A 22293-nucleotide genomic window follows, 5' to 3' on the forward strand; every position below is an offset into this window, starting at 1 on the left:
TATTTTAGAGCTTGCAAACCCCTGTCTCACTCCAAATCCTCCCCAAATGGATATCAGGGCACAGAGCAGTCACGAATGCCCAGATGATCCACAGGGATCCCTCCCATCCCAATGAGGGCCAGGCTGCCTCACTGCTCCCAGCCCAGGGAGCTGCAGCTGGGATGAGAAAGGGGAGCGTTTCCCAATTTAGCAGGTGGAGGTCGTTGCACAGGTGGTCCTGGAGCCTTGGAATGCAGGGAAATCGGGAAGAAGACCAGAGCGTGGCCCAAACAGTGGGAAATGTCACCTTCAGCAGTACGGTTGTGAGACAGGGACATAAACCCTCATGATGTGGGGYTCGGAGTGGCCAGCACGGATCAGGGATCGGGGCACGGGGTGGATCAGAACAAACCCCTGGGCTGTCCGGGCCCTTCCATGGGAGCGGGCCCGGAGCGTCGCCCTGCTCTCCGGGATCGCCTCGTCCTGGCGTCGGGCTCCGGGGCCGCGGGTGGCGCCCCGGGAGCAGGATCCCGGATCCGTCGGCACCGCCCGCAAGCGGAGCCTCCAGCTCCCGGCAAAAAGGCACCTCAAATTGCGCCTCAAACCCAAGAGCACCGACCCCTTTTGCTAACGCAAATCTAAATGCCATTTTACGGGACACATATAATTATGAAAATGGGCCAGAGCTGCCTGATGCACAAGGAGACCCTGCGAGTATGAATATTGCATTAATGTGCCCAACGCCAGCTCGCCGATCCCGCTGGCACAAGCATAAAAAATGCTTGAGTGAAACTTTTATTTAGCCGTTAAGATTCCCGGCCCAGCGGGGGGATGGAGGCAGCCCCGGCGAGATCCCATCAGCGCGAGCGCTCCGATTGAATTACCCAGGGGGGAAGGCAGGAGCTGCGAGTGCTGCTTCGCTTGTTTAATTTCATTTACTTCCAGTACATTACCAGCATGGGGCTTCCCTCGGCCCCGGAAAGCGGCGCCGTTCCCGCTCCCCGCGCTCCGGGTTCTTGCATCCCTGCTCTCCCGCCCCTCCTGCGGCAGCGGAGACACCGGCTCCGAACCCCAGCGCTGCCGGCTGCACAGCCCGCTCCCACTCCATGCCCGCCCTTCCCGATGCGGGAACGGGAGCGAAAGGGTGCTGGGAATGCGAGCAAGACGGCACTGGGAATGGAGCAAGAGGCAGTTAGGGAGGGCGGGCTGGTGCAGGGCGGCTCTGGCCACTGTACGTTGGCCGCACGCGGCGCAGGGGTGACGGCCACAGGACTGCGCTCCGGTCTCGCAGGTCAGGGGTTATTTGCTTGGATGGCCCCGGTCGGAGGCCGGAGGCGCCCGCCCCGAGGCCACACGGGAGCTGCCCGCGGCTCCGGGCGCTCCGGGCCATGGGAAAGGCGGCTCCTCCCCGCTCATCTGGCGCAGCCACTAGCGGCCGCTTGGAAAAACAGAGCGGTGCCGTCGGGGCATCCGGGAAAACAGAGCGGTGCCGTTGGGGTGTCCGGGAAAGACCATGGCACGGCCCTCCCTGCACACCGAGATGGAGCCGGAACCCTGGAAAATAAAACCCTCCGACTTTACTGGGGGTGGGATTTGGATTTTAATTCTGTCTGGAAAATGTAACTGCAAGTTGGAAGTGCAACCGAGTTTTGCCAAAGAGGGGAAAAAAGAAAAAAAAAAGAAAAAGTGAAACTCAAGGAGGAGGCAGAGCCTTTGGCCCCAAAGTTTCCTTCCAAATCACTAAGCCTCTAATTGCAAAATAAAAAACACTAAATCTCAATATCTCTTTGCACAGCTCATTAGCTAAGGGCTCACACTCAGCAGAGAGGGAGGGAGAAAAACCCTCCAGCACCAAGAGCATTTGGGAGGTTGCCATGGAAACGGGCCCTTCCGAGGGCTCCCGATGCGACCCGCACACCCGCGCTCCGGAGCGCCCGGCCGCTCACGCCTTCGCCGCCATCCCGCCATTCAGGCCCTTYTCTGTCCTTTTTTTTCCCCTTAAAAAACAAAGCATAATGCATTAAATATAAATATATAAATATATAATCTGTGTAGCTGATTCCCCTGTTATTTCTCTCCCGCAACCATAACATTATGTCAGACATTCGACCTGCTGTGCTACCGGGACAACATGATTTACAGCGCGAAAAGGGAAAGCCTAAATCATCGCGTAATGAAAACATTAAAGCTAATGCATCACGAGTGAGGAATTTATTACCATTAGCTCCAACGAGCAGTTACAAAGCGCCCGTCCTTTCGTGTCGGCGCACGGGGACGCGGCGCGGGGCCCCATCAGCCCGACTTGCCGCGCTCTCCGCCAGAGCGCCCATGGGTGCCCCAGCCGGACACTGCTCCTTGCTAAGCGGACGGGCTCGTTTGCGGCGCGGGGCTGCTCTGAAGGCTCCATCCATCCATCCATCCATCCATCCATCCATCCATCCCGGCGCGCGCGCACGGAGCAGGGCAGGTCACGGCACGGGGGCTCCGGGGGTTTATTTAAGCACCGCTGAAATATCTGCTCGACAAAAGGCAACGTTCGCCCCGGTCCCGGCCCCGCCGCCGCGGCTCGCGGCGCTGATGTCTAAATAAGCACCTATGGGCGCCCTGCGCCGCGTGGCCGAGGATTCGCTTCCCACCGGCTCTCCCTGCGCACGGCAATGGCCGGGCCCGAGCCCCTCGTGGYACCCACAGAGGGTCCCCGAAGGCGACGTGACGTTGACACCAGGCAAGGGTGTCGAGGCGACCGCCCCGGCCCAGGCGCCGTCCCCAGGCTCGGCCCTGCATTCCTAGCCAGACTCGACGCCGCCTAATCCTCAGCCTTGACACAAGCCATCCCGTAGATCATCGTGGAAAATCACGAGGGTTTGAGGAGAGAGGAGGGTTAGGAAAGAAGGGACACAAGCGACAGGCGATTTTGCAAGGGGAAGCACGGCGATACGAGGACAGATCGGTGCGCGCTGCCCCGCGCGGCAGCGGCTCCGTGCTCTTCCCTCTGCCCCGGCTGCTCTCCCGACCTCCACGGCTGGAGCGGCTTTGATTGCTCCCTGCCCAGGGATCTGGGAGTGCAGGGAAGAGCTGAGGAATGCCCGTGTCCGGCCTCGCCTCCGCGCCGCCCACGGGGTGGCACAGAGCAGCTTTTCCCCTCCGCAGAGCCGAGCAGCAGGAGCCGGGTGCGAAGGCTGCAGATATTCCCTGACCTCCCCGCGGGTTTTTGGTGGTGGTTTCTCCGCTGTAACTGCAGCACCAGGGCTCACGCGGGGCCGGCTCGCACAGGAGGCTGCAATTTGGGTGTAAAATGAAGGGTGGGGAGGCAGGAAGGGTCCCCTATCCCACTATCCCGCTATCCCGCCCCGCATCCCGCTCGCTCCCGGATGGCCGCAAAGCCAYCCCAGCGAAACGCAAGGAAGCGCCGTAAGGAAGTGGCTGGGAGCAGGGCGATGGACAAGAGCCTTGCACAGGCTCCATAGGGCCTCCATAGACTCTCCATAGGGATCATAGCCCGGGCCAGGCCGCGCTCCTCCGCGCTTCCTCCGGGATTTGGAGCTCGGCACCGTCCCCGGGCACCACAGGCGGAGAGGCCCTGCGGGCACCGTCTTCCAAGAGGCTGCCCGGAGCCGGATTCGGAATTGAGCCCATTCCCTGAAGGCACCACGGATTCCCGTCAGTCCGGTACTCTCAGGCCGGCGCTGGCACGGTTTAAAGGTCGGGTTTAGTGCTGGAAATTGCCGGGTCACCGGGCAGCGATAAGGAAGGGTCTCGTGGGGCTCCGCGCGGGACGCAGCCGCCCTTCCCGGATCCATTAAACTCCCTGGATTCTCCCGCTTCCCTTTGATCTAGGCACCCTCCTATTTTTGCTCCTTGCTTCCTACTTGTGAGTAATGGCTAAAAAAGTAAAATCAACAGGTCGTAAAATGATAAAAGCCCGTGCTCTGGTAAATGCCCCCCTTGGGCTCACTTCTGCCCTCGTTTTACACTGATAAAATGCCCCGGCCTTCCCCAGAGCCCTCTTGATTTACATCACGTACCTTGGCTCCCGAAGAAACGTGGATTTTCCGATATCAACACGACATGAATCCAGACACACCCAGCCCAGCGCTGCTCGGGCCATAAATCAGGGCCAGCGCCGGGAAGAGCTTCTATCCGAGTAACAGAGCCTCAACCGCACACCCTGCTACGGCAAGAGCAACGCAGCCTCCTCAATGCAGATAGTTATATCCAAATAAAGGTGCTTTATGTCAGTATAAATTATCCGCTTCCCATTTAGGGATGCCTTGCCGCAAAATGAATGTGCGAGAGCGGCTGCCAATCTGCTCTAGTGGCAGTGTTTAGGGAAGAGGAACCCAACGGGMGGCACATCCCAAAGGGAGCGAGCGGCTCCGGCAGGGCCCGGCCGGCTCCTCTCCGGGCTCCGGCTGCCGCCCTGGCACTGTCCCTGTGCCGTGGAGCTGTCCGTGCCCGTGCAGCCGCCGGCAGCTCTGTCCTCCCTTTCCCTTGTTTTCCCCAAGCTGCTGCTCTTCCCGGGAGCTCCGGCCGGCCCGGGCGGGATGGGTTTAAGCCCGCGCTTAAGCCCAGGTTGGTTCCCGAACACATGGGACGCGGCCGGTGCTGCCAGGAGCCCTCGTGCCCAGACCCCTTCCCTGCTCCTCAGCATCCGCAGCCGCAATGAGACCCACGTGGAGCCGAGCGCGGGATCGGGAACAAGGGTCCCGCGGGGCGGGAGAGCGGAGCGGGGCCCTCGCCCACATCAACGAGCATTTAAATCCTCGGCYGAGGCGTCCTCACGGAAAACATCCATTCCAACCTTGCTTTGCATTTGTACTTTTTATCCACTTTCCTGAGCAAGGCTGGGAGCCATTAAAACACACAGATAAAGTTGGCTTTTATGGTAAATTTAACATTTCTTTTAGCTAACCAGCAGAACAYGCTATATCTATGCAAAAATATTTCGGTCATTACATAGCTTAACAAACATTTATTTGGGTGCTTAAATTTTGTATTATGTAACAAAATGGTGAAAGATGCCTTTTTTTAGTAAGTGATTATTAACTTTTATTCACAGCTAATGGCAGCTGCTCTATGCACCGAAACCGAAATTCAAATAAAAACCTACAAAACCAATGTTTCGGGTTTTATTACTAAAATAAATTTACTTTTAACTTGATGGATATATGGGAGGAGAAATGCTTATCTAAATCCCTTTAAACGTAGAGCTGATTTATTAAGCACAGTGCTATCTGTCACGGTGGGACCGGTTATCACATCCTTCGGGTTTCCCGAGGCAGCAGATCTCGCCTCCTCAGGCCCTTCTCCCTCTTCCAAATCCTGGCCCAAAACCGCAGCCGCTCTTCCCAACTTTTTGGCTTCGAGCGCGGTGGGGAACTCGGGTGCTGGAATGCGCGGAATTAAAGAAAACGGAGTTTTTTGTTGTGCCGCTCAAGCTCCCCGTCCTGCCTGGCCCGTTGCAGCCTCCCCTCCGCTGCTCCCCGGAGCTTTCCGGACACGGGGAAGTTCGGTGTCTCTGACCCGTCCCAGGCGCCCGGCTTGGCCGGGCCGGGCTGGGCAAAGCGCCGCGGAGGGATTGGGAATCCCGCGGCGGGACGAGGCCGCTCCGAGCCCCAGTGCTCGGGGTGACGCAGGGCAATCCGATTGAAGCAGCTTCCATTAGCGAGGAGTGCGAGGTCGCTACGCGTGCGATCCTGAGCCCGGAGTCCTAACAAACCCGCAGATGAATGAAGTGCCGGTTACCTCCTCCGAAAGAAAGGCAGGAAGAGAGGAGAGAGCGAGCTGCTTCCTCCCGGAGACGCGTTGCGTCCCCGGCCCCTGCCCCACGGCTGGCCGGCACTCGCGGGGCTCTGGGCTCCATGCCTCGCAATCCATTTTGCCCAAAGCGGAGCATTTAACACCAAATTGAGGAGGTGTGGTAAAGGAAGACATCTGGGGATGTGGGACCCACCGTGCGGGGAGGAGCAGGCGGGAAGGGCCCGCGGCGGCACCGGGGCCGTGCGGAGCCGAGGGACCCTGTGCAGAGCCGAGGGACCCTGCACGGAGCCAAGGGACCCTGCACGGAGCCAAGGGACCCTGCACGGAGCCGAGGGACCCCGCGTGGAGCAGGGGCAGGAGGAGCCGCAGGGACGAGTCTGCAAAGCCCCAGGCTGGGCAGGGAGCCCCGAGAGGCCCTGGGCAGCGAGCGGGATCCCTGCGCCCACGCAGGCACCCCCGGCCCCGCACCCGGAGCCGGTCGGATGTGGGCACCCCAACCTCCTGCCCGGGGCACTCGGTGACTGCAAAGTGGCCGGCGGGAAGCGGGGTTGCCGCCGGCCGCTGCCTTTCCCGTGTCGCAGATAAGAAAATCATTTGTCACGGCGCGGCGGGGCGGTGCCGGCCCGCTTTTATCGGCCCGTGTCAGTCTGTCCACACGCCCTGCAGGACGAATGTGTGTTTTATCAGGCGAACACCTGCGGCCGGCGTGTGCCCCGCGCGCCCGCGCCGCCGCGCGCCCGCCGAGCCGCCCTGATGGATTTGCCCATCTTAATTAATGTAAACAAACACAGGGGGAACATCAAATAATGCCCTGGAGAGCGCGAGGCCGGGCCGGGAGGGCAGCGCGCGCCGTGCCCGCCGGGGCCCTTTCATGTGCGGGCGCGGGACGGCGGGTTGTAAATAGCGGCAGCTCCGTATCGCCGCTTATCCAAATATTTTCATTTCCCACCGCAAGCTGAGAGCCGGGGCTTGATGCTCTTGGACTCTTCAACTTTTGTCTTTCACCCCGCGGGGCCGGGGCGCGCGGAGGAGGGCGGCGGGGGTCACCCGCACACCGGCTCCGGCACCGCGTCCCACGTCCTGCGGGAAGAGCCCCCGGAGCGGAGCGGGGCCGAGCCCCAGCTTGGGATGAGCGGATGGGATGGATGGGACAGACGGGATGGACGGGATGGACAGCACGAGATGCCCACACTCCCTTTCCCGCACCCACAGCACTGGGATTAGGGAGAGGAGGAAGGCAGGAGAAAGCTCGACACCAGAAATGATGGAATCATAGATTCTAAATACCCTCCAAATTCCCATCTGGACACCAGGGCTACATTTCGGGTCTTTACAAACACATATGACCAGCACCAAGTGCCAACGTCAGCCGCTCGGGCACATTCACGGTCTCCGGGAAAGGCTCCCACACAGAAAGGAGCCCCTGCCGTGTCCGGGCCCTGGTGCTGATCAGCAGGGACGGGCAGGGGCTGCCCTGGGGAAGGGCGGATGGCCGGGGAGTGAGGCCGGGAGGGCAGCGGGGCCGGGAGGCTGGCGGCGACGCGGAGGCCAGCGCGWCGCGGAGGCCAGCGCGACGCGGAGGCCGCGGCTGCACGGTGCCGTTCCGGGGCTTCGCCACAAGGAAGCAGCAGAAGTCCAGGATTGGGAGGCCGGAGCGCAGTGCGGTCCAGGCGCCAGGATGCTCCCGGGAGCCTGGCCTGGCCCGAGCGCCCACGGGCACCCCGCGCCCCTCCTGCTGATTGCACGGACCCCGCCCGTCCCCCCACCCAGCGGAGCCACCCCTGGCGCCGGAGCTGTCGGGACGCGGTGCCGCCCGCGTGGGGGGCACAGGGGGCCAGGGCACGGGGTGCGCTTCGCCCTGGGAACACAGATCCTGCTTGGGGACGGGGGGCTGCTCCCTCACCCCCAGAACCACTTTCCCACCTTTCCCACCTTTCCCGGAAGGTGCTGGAACCCCCGGCCGGGTGCATGGTTGGGCAGGTGCATTTGAGCAGGGTCCTAAAGCTGCTAGGAACGAGACGTGGCCTCAGACCCCGCTCCCGCCCGGCCTCCTCCACGCCAGGCTCTCCGGCGGGACAACCATTCCCAGTCTCTGGTCCCCGGGCTGGCCCTTCCCGGCGCTGGCACCACAGCAGCCCCTTCCCTTCCTCCCTCCCGGCTCCATCGCTTCCCCGCCGGACTTTTCCCAGGAAAGTGCTGAGTGCGGCAGAGCTCCGCTGTAATTATTTATCCGGGGGATGAGGGAAACATGCTATGATTAAAAAAATTATTGGGAAAAGGAGATAAAATAAAATATTGATCACGTTGGCTGTATCCCACCTCTGGAAATATAAGAAAGTGACAGGGCTGCATAAAGAATGCCGGGTCCAAAAAAAGAAGCTGCTGCTCATCACCTCTCCGATACCAACGCCAGCGATAAATCCAGCCCGCTATAGATCCGGAGTTTATTATAAAATGCACCAAATGTGGTTAATCAGATCGGAGCTGTGTGTCCTTGGCTACAAATCCCGGCGGATCCGGGTTCCCGCTGGGAACGGGGGGTGTATGAGCGGTTCTGCTTAGTGCCAAACCCCTTCCCCACACCGGGGCAATGGGCAGAAAGGGGCAAATTTCCCCATCGGCTCCAAATCTCATGCACTAGGGCCCAAATCTGTGCTGGGGGAGCAGTGCCGGGGCCGGACTCGGTGCTTGGAGCCACCGGCCCAGGGAAAAGGCTGCAATATTTAGGGAAAGGTGCCGGGCAYGGCGAGACCCTCGAAACGTCTCTCGTCAAATGGAAACGCTGAAGCTTAATGGCTCCAGCTACCCCAGGGACCAATAAAAGCCCCAAAACCGGTTATGAGCCTGTGATCTGAGGTTAGAGCAAACCTGGCAGAGTGCTGACGGATTGCAGAGTTATTGGAAATAAATAAAAGGGTTGCATTAAACCTAACAGAAGGTCACAGCGCGAGCGTGTCTCGCGGAGGGTGACTGCCCTCATTACCCGGCGCGGGCACCCGGCCGCCCTGGGGATGCTGCCCGTGGCTCCAGGTCTCTCTGTGGAAGAGAGATTTATATAAAACTGATTATTGTTATTTTTTTTGCGGTGGAGGAGCAGCCTATTCGTCAGGCCGTGCCGCCGAGCCCCGGCTCGTGCCACAAGTGCAGTGAGTTTCGCAGTCCTTTGCGGGTGGGTGTTATTATCATTTACCACATTCAATGCCCCCGAGAAGCCCCCGCCGCAGCCGCCGCGTGCAGAGGAGTCCGGTGCCAGGCGCGACGTGCCAGGGAGCCCAGCGCTCCCGGGGACCGACAGGGGACAGGGAAAGGTCGGGAGCGAAGGGAATTTGTTCAGGGATTAGGGAAAGGCCTGAGGAGGATGAAGAGCTGGAAAGAGATTTGGGCTGCGGGCTCCCGAACRGCATCTGGGGCAGGATGCAGGGCTTGTCTCCGAGCGGGGAACTTAGTTCTAGTCTCCTTTCAAAATCCCGGCTTTCCAACCCGAGGAGGAAACCCCTGGCAGGACAACAAGGGTCTGAACCAAGCAGAGCCGCCCGAAACCGAAGCAGGGAGCAAAAAGGCCCCGGCCACGCAGCTCGGAGCAGCCAGCGGCTGCGGAGGGCTTCACATTTGCCCCCCAATGTACAAATCCAAGAGCCACAAGACGCGTTAGCTCCGCAGCCCCGGCCGCGCCGCTCCCGCCGGAGCTCTCCCGTGGGAATGAGGCCTCTCTCCATCCCGAGGGCCGGCGACGGAGCCGGGATGGCCTCGCGCTCCCGCCAACTTCCCTCTCCATGCGGAGCGATGCCGCCAGCTCGGAAGACCCTCCGGTGCCGCGGGGAGGGAGAGGAACATCAGGAAGAATTTGTAACCGTGCATGTAGAGATGACATTTATAGGGCTCTCAAATTGGAAACTGTACATTTTATTGCACTCTCTGTCAAAAAATGCAGTTCCATCAGAGGTTAGAACGACAAGGGAAACAACCAATCAATATCTGGGCCTCTAATATCTGGACTGAAAAAAATCATTATCCTGTTACTTTTATTATGGCGTTATGCTTGAAATATGATAGTTTAAGGTTGTTTCCATTACCTAGCCAATTTTTAAGGGGTGCCTCCCTCCCCGTTGCCTCTGGCTCGACTCCTGTGGGCTGGGAATGGGAGCGGGATTGGGGCGCTGGCGGCCGCAGGAGCCCCCGGCCCCGCTGGGATCTCTGATGGGATCTCTGCAGAGCGGCGGGTTGGGGAGCCGGGGGCTCCGCGTCCCCCTGCCCATATCCTGCACTCCGYGGCTCCGGAGCCTCGTGCAGAGCCGCGATCCGCGCGACGCCCCCRGCTCCGCAAGTGCCACCGGCCCCTCGGGCGCCGTCACCAACGCCCAGGCTGTCCTGGAGAAACTCGTCCCCGCCGAGGAGCCACGTGGCTCAGACCAGCCCCTTCCTCTGTCCTTGACGGGGAGCTCGGGGAGGGCCAGGGCGTTACTGARGTCCTAGGGTTGTGTTGGGAGGTCAGTGATGCCATTCACGCTGCCCTTGGGTCCAAGCCTCTGCACCCGGAGGGGCTTTGCCAGGGCAGCGAGCCGGGCACAGGGACAGGACTGGGAGATGGGGGAGATGCTGCAGGACGGCCTGGAGAACRCGGCGAGACCCCAGCTGGGCAACGGGCTCAATGGAAACAGCACCAGACCTTGGCAGGATAGGGGAGATCCTGCCCAGCAGCATCTTTGATGCTCGCGGGCCAAGAGGCTTCCCTTCGGGACACGGTCCCAGGAAGTGCCCCCTCACAGGGACACGTGGGACACTCTGCACAGCTCTGTTGGAACCACCGGCAGAGGCGGGGGTGGCGTCTGCACCACCGCTCGGCCGCCTGTACCGGGAGGAACCGCCCAGGCGCCGGGGGAAGGTTCCCACCCTGCCACGGGAGCCGGGCGCGCGGCCTCCTGCGGAGCCGATCGCAGGCAGAAGCCAAGGGAGACGTCCAGGCCAAGCACCGCTTGAGGATCCCCCCATTGGAGCTGCCAGCGACGACCCGACGTGCAGCCCCCCAGGAACGCCAGGATCCACTCCGGCCGAGGCGGGAAGGGGGAAGGATCCCCCAGGGCCGGGTGCCCCCRGCCTGGCCCATCCGCGCTGCCTTCCCGCCCCTCTCCAGGCATTCCCGCAAGGGGCCGCCCSGAGCAGCGCAGGGAGCCGGGAGCCGCGGGGCAAGGAGGCAGCACCGCGAGAAGACAGATCAATCCCAACGATCCATCACGCGGCGAGCTGTCCAAATAATCAAAGGCATGGGCCAGGTTGATGTATAGCTGATGTCACCGCGAGAGACCCTTAACAAGGCAGCCGGTGCCGCAGCTGCCGGCCAGGGAGGGTCTCAGCACACGCCGGGCCGGGCCGGGCGACGCGGCCCATCCATCACCGACCCACCGCAACGGGCAACCTGATTAGTAACCGCCGCGGGGTGACAGCCCGCCGCAGCCCCGGGCCGCCCGCGCCCGGGACGGGGATGGGGACGTGGATGGGATGGGGATGGGGACAGGGATGGGGACAGGATGGGGACACGGATGGGATGGGGATGGGATGGCAAATGAGGGCGAGTTGGCCCCAGGACAGGGAATGTCCCTTGTCCCCATCCTGCTGCTCTGCAGCGAGTGGAACTGAAGCCCGTTTTGGCACCGGGTGGCACTCGGACAGCTTTGGCCCAGCCAAGGCGGCACCTCCCGGCCCCAGGGGACATTGCAGAGCTAAAAGTGGGCGGGTTTGGGCCTGTACAGCTTGGAGAAGAGAAGGCTGAGAGAGGATCTGATCAACGTGTATAAGTTCATGAAGGAGGAACGCAGGGAGGAAGGGGCCGAGCTCTCCTGGGTGGTGGCCGTGCCAGGCCCAGGGGCAGTGGGCACAAGGGGCAGCCCAGGCAGCTCCATGTCCATGTGAGCAGGAACTTGTTTGGGGTGCGGGTGCCCGAGCCCTGGCCCGGGCTGCCCAGGGAGGCTGCGGAGGCTCCTGCTCTGGAGACCTCCCCAAGCCGCCGGGATGYGCCCGGGTGCCCCGTGCTCTGGGTGTCCCYGKGGAGCAGAGGGTTGGACTGGATGATCTCTAGAGGTCCCTGCCAGCCTCAACCATTCYGGGGTTCTGTGATTTGCCACCGCCTGGTGCGAGGCCATGTGGGCACCGGCCTCCTCCACGCGTTGGAACCGGCCACGGCCACGTTTCCCATGCAGGGTCCTGTGCACGGAAACCCAGCCCAGGGCAGGCATTTCCCTGCAGCCGGGCAGCGWGAGGCGCCGAGGCCTCCGGCGCCGGCAGCACCACCACGCTGCCGCCCGCCCGCCGCCCCTCGGGACTGCCCCAAATCCCCCTTCCTGCTGGGCCCCACTCGGGATCCCCTTGGATTAACCAGAGTCCGGTTGATTGCTGCAGTTTCAATAGCTTGTTCAGCCATTGATTGCCGTCATGTCACCGGGAGAAAAGGATTAATAACGGGGTGCTCAGGCTGGCTCAATACTGCTGATAGCGCCTGCCAAGAGGGCGTCGGGAGCGCTCCCGCCGGAGCATCGCCGCGGAGCAGAGCCGCGCGCAGCAGTGTCCGGGGGCTGCCGCGCAATGATTGACTCCACATCTCCGCCTAGGAAACCCGGCAAACACTTTCTATTATTTCCAGATAAATCCTCCCCGCTGCTCAGCTCCCTGCTGCTGCTCACGGRCCCCTCCGCACCGAGACGCGCGGGGCGCCGCCGCCTTCCTCCCTCCCGCTGCCCCTCGCACGGCGCAGGGCGGCAGCTCCCGCCTTTCTCCCGGCCCCAGCGAAGAATCCCAGGGTGSTTGAGGTTGGAGGGACCTCCAGGGATCCCCCCCAGTGCAGCCCCTGCTCCACGGGGACACCCAGAGCACGGGGCACCCRGGCRCATCCCGGCGGCTTGGGGAGGTCTCCAGAGCAGGAGCCTCCGCAGCCTCCCTGGGCAGCCYGGGCCAGGGCTCGGGCACCCKCACCCCAAACAAGTTCCTGCTCACATGGACATGGAGCTGCCTGGRCTGCCCCTTGTSCCCACTGCCCCTGGGCCTGGCACGGCCACCACCCAGGAGAGCTYGDCCCCTTCCTCCCCGCATYCACCCCCAGGTGTTTATAGCTCTTGATGAGATCCCCTCTCTAAAGGGAAGAAACTCATGGATGAGATGTGGCCGATGGCCCCGCGGCCTCCCTGAACCCCGCGGCTCCCGGCTGCRGAATGTCGGCAGCCCGGAGCCTGGATGTAGAGCTCACAGCAGCGCTCGTGCTCCCATGGGGGATATTCCCACCCTCTCCGGGGGGTTTTAGTCCYGGCCGGTGCCCTTGGCCTGCAGGGACCTTCAATGGGGACCGGCACATGGCAACCTTGGCTCCTTCAGAAGACCTGCAGCCGGGATCGCCCCTTCCATCTTTGGTGCTTGGAAGGGGGATTTTCCATAAAGGTCCTCAGAGCACCAAGGAAACCCCATCCTTGGGCAGGATCCCAATCCTGGCCTCCGCGCGCGGATCCGGCTGCCTCCCTCGGCACGGGAAGCAGACGGGCCAGGGCAGTAAATCCCGTCCCGGTGCACATCAGCCYGGCAGTAAATCGGCATCCTCTCCGTGCCCTCTTTATTATCACATTCACAGCATGAAGTTATGAGCTTCTTCACAGCTCCTGCTATAAAAATGTGATGGATGGCAGGGGAACCTCAGGGAGTTAATCTATTCTCCCATTAAATTTTACTTTAATTGGTCTTTGAGTCAATCAGAAACTCACTAGACAGTGAATTAAGAAAAGAAAAAGGGGAAAAAAGAGGGGGAAACRGGGTGGGGGGAGCAAAGGGAGGTGTCTGTGGCCGTTGCTGTATTATTATAAAGCGGGATTAGCCGTGTGCGGAGCAGCTCCGGGCGGCCCTGCCGCGGCACAGGGAGTCACGCGAGGCCGAACGGGGAAAAACGCCTCCGAAAACACATGGGCATCGCTGACCTGCGGTCACGGGCGGCCATAAAGCAGCGCAGAGGCAGCGCCGCGCAACCGCCGGTGACAGGAATGCGCGCGGAGGCCGGAGCCGCCTCGCTAAATAACGGCCATCAATCCCGTTCGCGCGGAGGCTGGGGAGCGGGGCCACCACGGCAAGCAGGACCCCCGCGCGGACATGGACACGGTGCCCACCGCGCTCCTGGCCGCCCCAAGGGCGCCCGCGCTGCTAAAACCCTGCCTGGCCCCGCATTTAGGTGCTGCGGCTCCATTAAGGTGCTCCAGCTCCATTTAGGTGCTGCGGCTCCATTAGGAGTCTCCCGGGAGCCGCCGTGTTATTAGACGGGCAGGACGTGCGTCACGGCGCGGCTCGGACGGCACCGCGCAGCCCGAGCCGGGAGCGGCGGGAGCGAGGGCCGGCAAAGCAAGGCCGGCTCGGCGCTGCCGGCAGAGATCCCTGGAATACGGGATCAGGCGSCTTGAGGGGAGGCAGCCCCAGGGACAGCCATTGTCTCTGTAAACAAGGGGCTTGAGGGAAACGCTGAGGTTTGAGTAATGGGCTCGGCCTTCGCTTATGATAATGTGCTTATATATATATGTATGTAGATATGCACGTGTATGTGTGTGCATGCATTAGGGCTGAGCACGCGGGGCAGTGAGGGCAGGGAATAAATCCCCGCTCTGCCTGCAGGAGCCCCAGCTGCAGCRCTGCCCCCCGGGAGCCAAATCCCAGCAAGGAGCCGTGCCAGGATCCGCGGGATCCGGAGCCTGCGCAGGGGGAAGCGGCCCGAGAGGCGCTCGGAGCCGGCAGAGCTGGGAGCAAAGCCCATGCTGAGCCCAGGAGCACTCGCCACACGTGTGGCTGCACCCAGCGCCCGGGAGCCAGCAAGGAGGAGGAGGAGGAASARGCAAGGGGAGCGTGAGGAAGGCTGCATTAGGCTGGAGAGCGTCCCGGGCCCTGCGCTGATCCCGGGAGGAAGCGCGTGGAGGCGGCGCTGGGAGAGCCCGTGCAGCAGCGCACGGAGCAGGGGCAGCCGGCAGCGCCCCGGGGTCGTGGTGGAGATGAGATCCCGGGAGCGGCGGTGGCCTCGCGGCTCCCTTCCGAGCGGGAGCTGCCCACGAGGGCTGCTCCGATGCCCCTGGCGCCGGAGCAGGGGCTGCCGGGGCAGCCAGGAGGCAGCCGAGGCGCGGGATGCCCAGGGAGGCCAGCGCCCGTCCCGGCTCTCGGCGTGCAGGACGCGGCACTGTGTCCACCTGCGGCTCCGCGTGCGGCACCGCTCCAGGCCCGGGCCTGTCCGAGCGAGGCCCTGTGCCCCTCGAGCATGGGCACAGCACCGACGCACGCAGAGCAGCCACCGAAGGGCAACAGCGTCTCCAAAGGGACACGTTAACCCCATGGAAGGGTGCTGGGCGGCCCYGGTTCCGCACAAGCTCCGGGGCCGCGGTGATGCCGCCAGGACAGCCGCGCTGGGCTGCGGCACCAGGGCACTGCAGGGGCTGCCCTTCTCCGGGCAAGTCTCCTCCGCTCCACTTTCACTCCTGTCCCTTCTCCCAGCGACAGGACCCAGCGGTGCCCGCGTGGCCRGCTCCCCGTGCAGGGCTCCGCTCGCAGCCGGCGCCGCCGCCGCGGCACAACGGACTTCCCGAGCACATGGGCCTAAACTGCAGCGAAACGGGGCCCTAAATCTCCGCCTGCAGATTTACGGCCTCCATTCTCTTTCTTTACTGCAAATACAATCCGGCAGTAATGGTCTAACACAGGAACACCATCACCACCCGGCTGATGGCTCACATAAAAGCAATGTCAACCAAAAACTATGAGTTTATAAAAGGGAACAAACCCTCAACAGTGACAAGAACATGAAACCCATTAACAATTTAAACACTCTCCATTTTTTATTCCCCACCTTGAAGCTATTACGGCTGATAGAAGGCTTCACAGCTGAGTTAACCACTTGAAGGGAGCGCTGCGCAGGGGCTGTGCCCGGCACGGCTGCACGGGGCGCAGGGTGACCATGTCTAAAGGCGCTCGGGGCTCTGCCCCACACGAACCGGGGGCTGCCGCGCTCAGCGCGCCGCCGCTCTCCCGCCCGGCGCTTCCCAAAGCCGCCTGGCTTCTAAGAGAGCCGAGGATTATTACTATGGTTACTGGAGAGAAAAAAAATACCGCAGGTGTGTGGTAATTGTTTTTCCCAGAGATTTTCGTGCTGCTGTGAGGCATTTCTGGCCCCCTGTCACGTTGTGGAGCAAATATTGGTGGAAGCTGCTGTGGAGGCCGGGAGCTAAGCGCAGAGCGGGAGCGCCGAGCGGAGCCAACGCACCCGGGGCAGCTCCTGCTGCCTCCTCCCTGGGGCTTCTGCGGCAGAGCCCGGCAAAGTGGGAGCGTTTGGGGGTGCAAAACAGCCTCAATYGAGCAGCTCGTGCCAGACACCTCCATGGGCACGGTGCTCCCGGCTCCAGCTCCCAGGACGGGCACGGTGCCCCCTGCTATAGCTCCCAGGTGGGCACGGTGCTCTCAGCTATAGCTCCAGGGTGCACAAGGTGCCCCTGGCTCCATCTCTCCAGGACGGGCACGATACCCASGGCTCCCTGCTCACCCTCGTAGTCCCTTTCACCTCCCTGACCATCCCCTCGGAGCTGCCGGGACGCTCGGAAACGACCAACTTTGTGCCAGCTGCCCCTCGAGCTCCTTGGTGCGGCCGCAAAGAGCAGCCCCGGCACCAAGGGGGCCAAACGCCCCCAGCCCAGCTGCCCTTGGCGCCCCGGCCGGGACCGCRGCCCGCAAAGGCAGAGGAGGAGGGACACGCGGGGCTGCCCTTGCAGCGCCTGAGCCCCTCACCTGCTCCGACACCTACGCGGGGAGCGCCAACAGCTGCAGCTTCACTAGGCGAGAGCCCAGTTAAGGACTATAAACCTTTGTGCTGCCAGCCAGGAAGCAGGGAGGCTCAGGAGGGAATTTCTAAATAGAGGCAAGTGCTTCCCGGCCTGTCCGTGGCGGAGGCTCCTCACAGCTGCTCGTGCCCGCTCCTCGCACATCCGCGGTCCCCGTGGCTGCGGTTCCCATTGCCGCAGCCGTAACCACCTCACTAAGGATGCGATTGCCGTGAGACGGGTAAGGGCAGCAAGTCTGTGCTCTGAAGGCCCAAAATGCTACAGATTTGCCCYGCAGAAGCCGTCATTAGGCTCAGGAATTAACACCCGCACGTTCCTGCAGCCAGCAGGAAACTAAGCGGGACGGGGAGCGCGAGCAGCACCCGGCCAGGGCCCATCCACGGCACCCCCGAACACAGGGAGCCCGGCGAGGAGCCCGAGCTGCAGCCCCGCGCACCGYGGTGACCCTGCACGAAGCAGCTGCAAGACAGCAGGCTGCACAGAGCAAATTCTGGCCACAGCCGGGTAGAGAGTTCCCCAACCCCCCYGGGAGCAGTAACGGAGCCGGGCTGGCAGTGGCTGGAGCACGGGCGAGCACGCAGCGGCACGCGGCACCCCGGGGCTCCCCAGGGCTCCTGGCCGCGCGGGAYGCTTGGCGGCCCCTCGGGCGCATCCGTCCTCCACCTGCAAGACGAGGAATGATCCTYCCTGACAAGGACAGTGCAAAGATCCTTCCCTCAGAGCCCGGACAGGCTCCGAGCGCCCGACAGACCCGGCTGTGCCGCGGGCATCGTGCCCTGCGCGGCCAGTGGGAGCACAGGGGCCGGGGACGGCGCTCACCGGCCCTTCCGCATCCCGACACGGCCGGGGTTCCCGCCCTGCAACGCTCAATACGGACCTGTCTTTAAAGAAGGAACATAAATATTGTGGAATTTATCTTTATCTTTCTAATTGCGGGAGCCTGCCCCACACTTGTGTTTTCCAGGATTAACAGCCAGAATCAGAGTGCTCTGTTCTCTAGGTCTTCTAATTCTACTAAACATCCGCTACCCTGAAAGGACTCCGCAGAATCCCATAAAACATTATTTATCTGTGTGCGTTAGCTGCACGATACTGTAATTTCCAGAATAAATGCTGGGTGTAAATTGTTGTTTATGTTGGAGTCTGACTGTCTTTACGAGAAACAAAGTGAAAACTGAATCTTCACAGCTTTATTTCTTCCACTGAAACCTCTTCTGCAGAAGGAGCAGTGCCTGCTGGAGCGCCGTAATGGGTGGCTGTAAAGACTGYTGGGTTAAAACAAAGTGGAGGGAATCACCTTCAGCCCCCCTTTTACTGCCAAATCCTCAGCTGGTGGAAATTGGTGGAGCTCCAGTGACTTTGGTTCATCTGGCCCACGAGTGTCATTTAAATCAAGCTAAATTAAAGGGAAAGCAGTGCCATTCACACGGCTCTAATTAAAGGCCCATCAACATTTCGATCACAACTGCTGGGTGGAAGCGCCGGGTTCCCGTGTCCAGGGCYGGCCGCGCGGCCCGAGCCCGGCATCTGCCCCGGCCTCCGCTCAAGGGACATCGCTCCGAGACGGGAAGAGCTTCCCGCCTTGAGACAGGAAGAGTTGGGAGCTTYGGAAGAGCACCGGAGGGCTGCGCTGTCCTCGCCACTCATCGGGGACCCCCAAGGGCTTCCCGGCTCGTTGCCCTCCTGCTGCTGCCCAAGGTGCCTCCCGTTTGCAGGAGGTTCCCTTTGCAGGAGGCTCCGTTCGCCCTCGTGGGATCCCTCCTCGGCTCCGAGCCCGTCGCTCCCTCCGCTCGGACAAGGAGCCCAGGGAGGGACRCGGAGGCTCCTCCGTGCCCTGCGCGCGGCGCGGCCGCCGCCGCCTCCCCGCAGAGCCGGGCAGAGGAGCAAGGTTCAGGGAAACTTTTGATGGAGAGCCCTGGCAGGCCCATCATCGGGAAGCRGGAAAGGTCAGAGAGTGGGAAAAAATAATAAGAAAATATAACTGCTTTCTTATGAGGAAAATATTATGAGTTCTTCCCCTTTTTCAGCTTTTATGGAAGGAGATTCTGCCAGTTCCCTCAGAAAAAAAGAAGAAAAAGTAGTTTTAAAATGAGATTATGCACCTTCAGGGTGCCATTAGGAAGTTTTACTGTACTGAGATGACATGAAAGCTCTGGAATTAATATCCCTGAGATGCTTCAAACCTGCAATAGCAATTATTGTACTACGTGTCCCTGGATAAATAATAGGGCCATTCAGCTAATTAGCTTCAATGATTTCAGCTCCCTGTAAATTCTCTCTCACTCGGCTATAAAAATAACACTCGGCAAACTTTGGGTAAGAGAAACTTCTTCCCGGGAAAAAAACCGAGGGGCTTCCCCCGGCTCCTAATTCACCGGCGCTGTCACGGAAACGCAGCGGTCCCGAGCACTGCAAGTATTAATAGGCTATAAGAGAAAATATAAAAGGAGAGCCGTTATTAATTGCCATTTACTGGTAATAAACCTATCGCACCAATTTCTGCCCGCGCACATGTGCAACCCCATTAATTTCAATGGGGCTGCACGTGTTAATTGAGAGCAGAATGGAGTCCACTGGTTGTAATTAATTAATCAAGTTTTCAGTATGGTTTGCATACTTTAAATCTCGCTGTGTGGGTTTTTTGATGTCTCCACGTTTCTGCAGGTTTGACTCATGCAACAGGGCCCCGCGCGCCGCGGTGCCGCTCGGGCAGGAGGGCGGCCCTGCACTGCTCTGAATTCAGCGCTGTGCAGCAGGGGACCGTGAAAGAAACCACCGCATTTAATAATCTCCTTTTTTTTTTTTTTTTTTTTTCTTTTTTCTTTTTTCTTTTTTTTAAGGCTGAAATATGAAAGAAGCTGTAAAGCCAAATCCAAGACGGAGCCCCTGGACCCGAGTGATTCCTCTGAAGGGGAATCTCCCCGGGCGCTCCCTGCCCGCACCACCGCGCTCTCCGGCGCTCGGCATTGCGGCCCTTGGGGGCAATATTAATAACACGGCGCCGCCCGGCCCGCCGGAGCCGCACGGAGCTGCTCCCGGCTCCCACATCCCTCCTGCCATCCCGGCTCCRCCGGCCCTGCCGCTCCGCACGAGCTCTTCCCTCTTCCGCGGGGGCCGCGTGGCTGGCGACGACGCGGGCGGCTCRCTCACCGAGGACGCAAAGTCATAGCATTTGTTTTGGAAATTTATTTTAGCCAATATTTCTCAATAAAATAAATTGTATAAATGAAATCAGACTGACACCGCAATATTTCCTAACTAGCTGGCATCTCCCTGCAGCACTCAGGGATTGTCAAGAATTATTCCCTCAGGTTTTCCCCGTTTATTTTATTTATTTTTGCAAAGCGCAGGAACGTGCAAGGCTTTGGCATGGGGTATTTTTCAAATCAATGTAAAAGCTCATTACATAATAACCAGGCTTTGCATGTGGCACCGTGACACAGCCTGGCTGCCACAGAGACCACATTGCTCCGTGGCCCCACGCTATTCCTGGTAATGTGACAGGGAAAACATTGGGACTCGGTGCTGAACATTATCCGCCAGCTGCCCTCAAACCCGCAGGTCTGGGCGGTTAGAAATTCCTTCCTCCAGCTCGCGGCCAGGTCGGGCACGTTAGAAAAGCCTTTTYGTTTTAGCCTCGGTGCCGGGTGCGGATGGCTGCCACCGAGGCTGGCATCGGCACGGGGGACGTTTGGTCACGGGTGGCTCTCATGGGGAAAAACTAGCCTGGGAAAAAGGCAGCACCAAGCACAGCGGAGACGGACACAATCCGTGCAGAGCCGCAGCGCCAGGCGGGCACCAGAGCAGCCGAGGGACAGGCGCCGGCAGCGCCAGGAGCAAGAGATTCACCCAAACACCCAAACCCCTCTGGGCTGACAGGGTGCCTGTCGCCCCCGAGCTCACGGAGACCCCGGTGGGTCTGTCCTGAACGGGGTGTCCCTGTTCCCCATGGCAGYGTGGGGACACGCCGGTCACCGCTGTTCCGTGGCACTGCGGGGCGAAGCTGCCGGCACTGGCACCGGCGCGGAGCGAGCGCCGCGCGGCCGGGAGCACGCGCTGCAAAACGTGACGAATTCCGTCCTCGTTCCTCACGGGCTTTCATTTGTCACTCTCCATGTTCAACTGCTTTCAAGGGCTTGMGCTGCGTGGCTACAGCTTTTAACCGCAGGGCAGGCTGCAGTGCCTCGTGTCGAGCCATTYGTGTGCCCAGGCCCTAATGTGAACCTTGCCCCGTGAATGGGGACACACGGAGCAGGGCGGCGCATCCCAGCGGCGCCCGTCCCGCTGCCCGCAATGCCATCCTGCCGCTCTCCGTGCCAGGGCGTCCCCGCTCGGCCCCGCGCTGCCTCCCGGGGCGCTCGGCCGGCCGGGCACCCACAATCCGTGGCGGGGGGAACGGCGCGGGCGGCAGCGCCGGCGCCATCGCCCTCCTGCTCCACCTGCACGGAGAGATTCAGTCCCAGCGCCGGCTCCGAGGGCCCCGCAGCCTGCTCATCTCACCAATCAATTTTTATGGCTGGAGAGGATAATAATGGTAATATCAGTATAAAAAAAGCCCCGCAATGACCCATAACAGTAACATATTACGGCGCCTTTTAAATAACGGTGCTGGTTGCGCGTCCTTTGTTCCTGGGCGGCAGCGAGCGGAGACGCCGGGTGAAGCCGACGTGCCTGATGCCACTCGTCCCTGCTGGGCCGGGCACGGGGCACGGCGTGCAGGGCYGTTACCTCCTGCCCAGCCACTGGGCATCTCCTCAGCTCGGGCATTTGCAGGGGGGACGGAGAGAGACGGCACTTTGTTGGGCTGCGGGGAAGAAAATGTAGGCGGCAGCTGCTCTCCTGGCACGACACCGCTTTGAAGCCTCTGGCGCGCTGCATCGGCATAAAAATGCCTTAAAAATATTTGATTTCCAAACTGCATTTCCAAACACAGCGAGGCTTCACACAACAGCCCTGGGGGCCGGTCTGCGGCGCTGAGCACTGCACCAGCACCGAGCACCAACACCAGCACCGAGCACCARCACCAGCACCAAGCAGCATTCCCAGCCCTCCTGCTGAGCAGCTCCTTCTGGGAAGGAATGTAAATGTACCATGGACATGCCATGCACACACACACATGCACACACATGCATGTGCACACGCACACACACACACACAAATGCACACACACATGCACATGCGCACACACATACATACACACATGTGCGCACACATTCACACATGTGCATGCACACACACACTTTTCCCTGATTCCCACTTTTCCCTAGCTCCCACAAACTCAGCCCCACGGTTGGTGCTGCCCCAGCTGCTCCGGTTCCGGGGCTTTGGGGACCGCTTGGCTCCAAGCAGATAATAAAGCAGGAGCGGGAGGGTGGCGTTAACGTGGCACCGAGCGCCGAGCCCGCGGGCACAGCTCGCGCCTCTGAAACATGCCCCAGTTCTGCACAGAAAGATCTTACTCCAAAAATCTCTTATGTAAAAAAATTTGAAGTGAGGGGGGAGAAAAAAAGGTTCCTTTTATTTAGGTATTTCTTCTCACAGGATTGTATGCGAGGAAGAGAAGAGAAGTGTTTATTTTAATCAAAAGCAGAATATTTAAACAGCTGAAATGGGTTTATTTTTCATGCTAAAAAGGGACATTTTGCAAACACCCTGYGAAACAACAACAAAAAAACCCAACCCCAAATGCCTTGATCACAAAATAAATTATTTAGCTCTTATA

General features: G+C 60.7%; 1 protein-coding gene across 1 annotated transcript in view; it reads right to left on the reverse strand.

Moving 5' to 3' along the window:
* Nucleotides 1-22293, reverse strand: part of SKAP1 (src kinase associated phosphoprotein 1) — a 95962-nt gene that overhangs the window by 21140 nt on the left and 52529 nt on the right. The gene's annotated exons all lie outside the window — the stretch shown is intronic.

Source organism: Nothoprocta perdicaria, unplaced genomic scaffold (genome assembly GCF_003342845.1).
Source record: "Nothoprocta perdicaria isolate Ctin4 unplaced genomic scaffold, notPer1 scaffold_121, whole genome shotgun sequence".
NCBI lineage: Eukaryota > Metazoa > Chordata > Aves > Tinamiformes > Tinamidae > Nothoprocta > Nothoprocta perdicaria.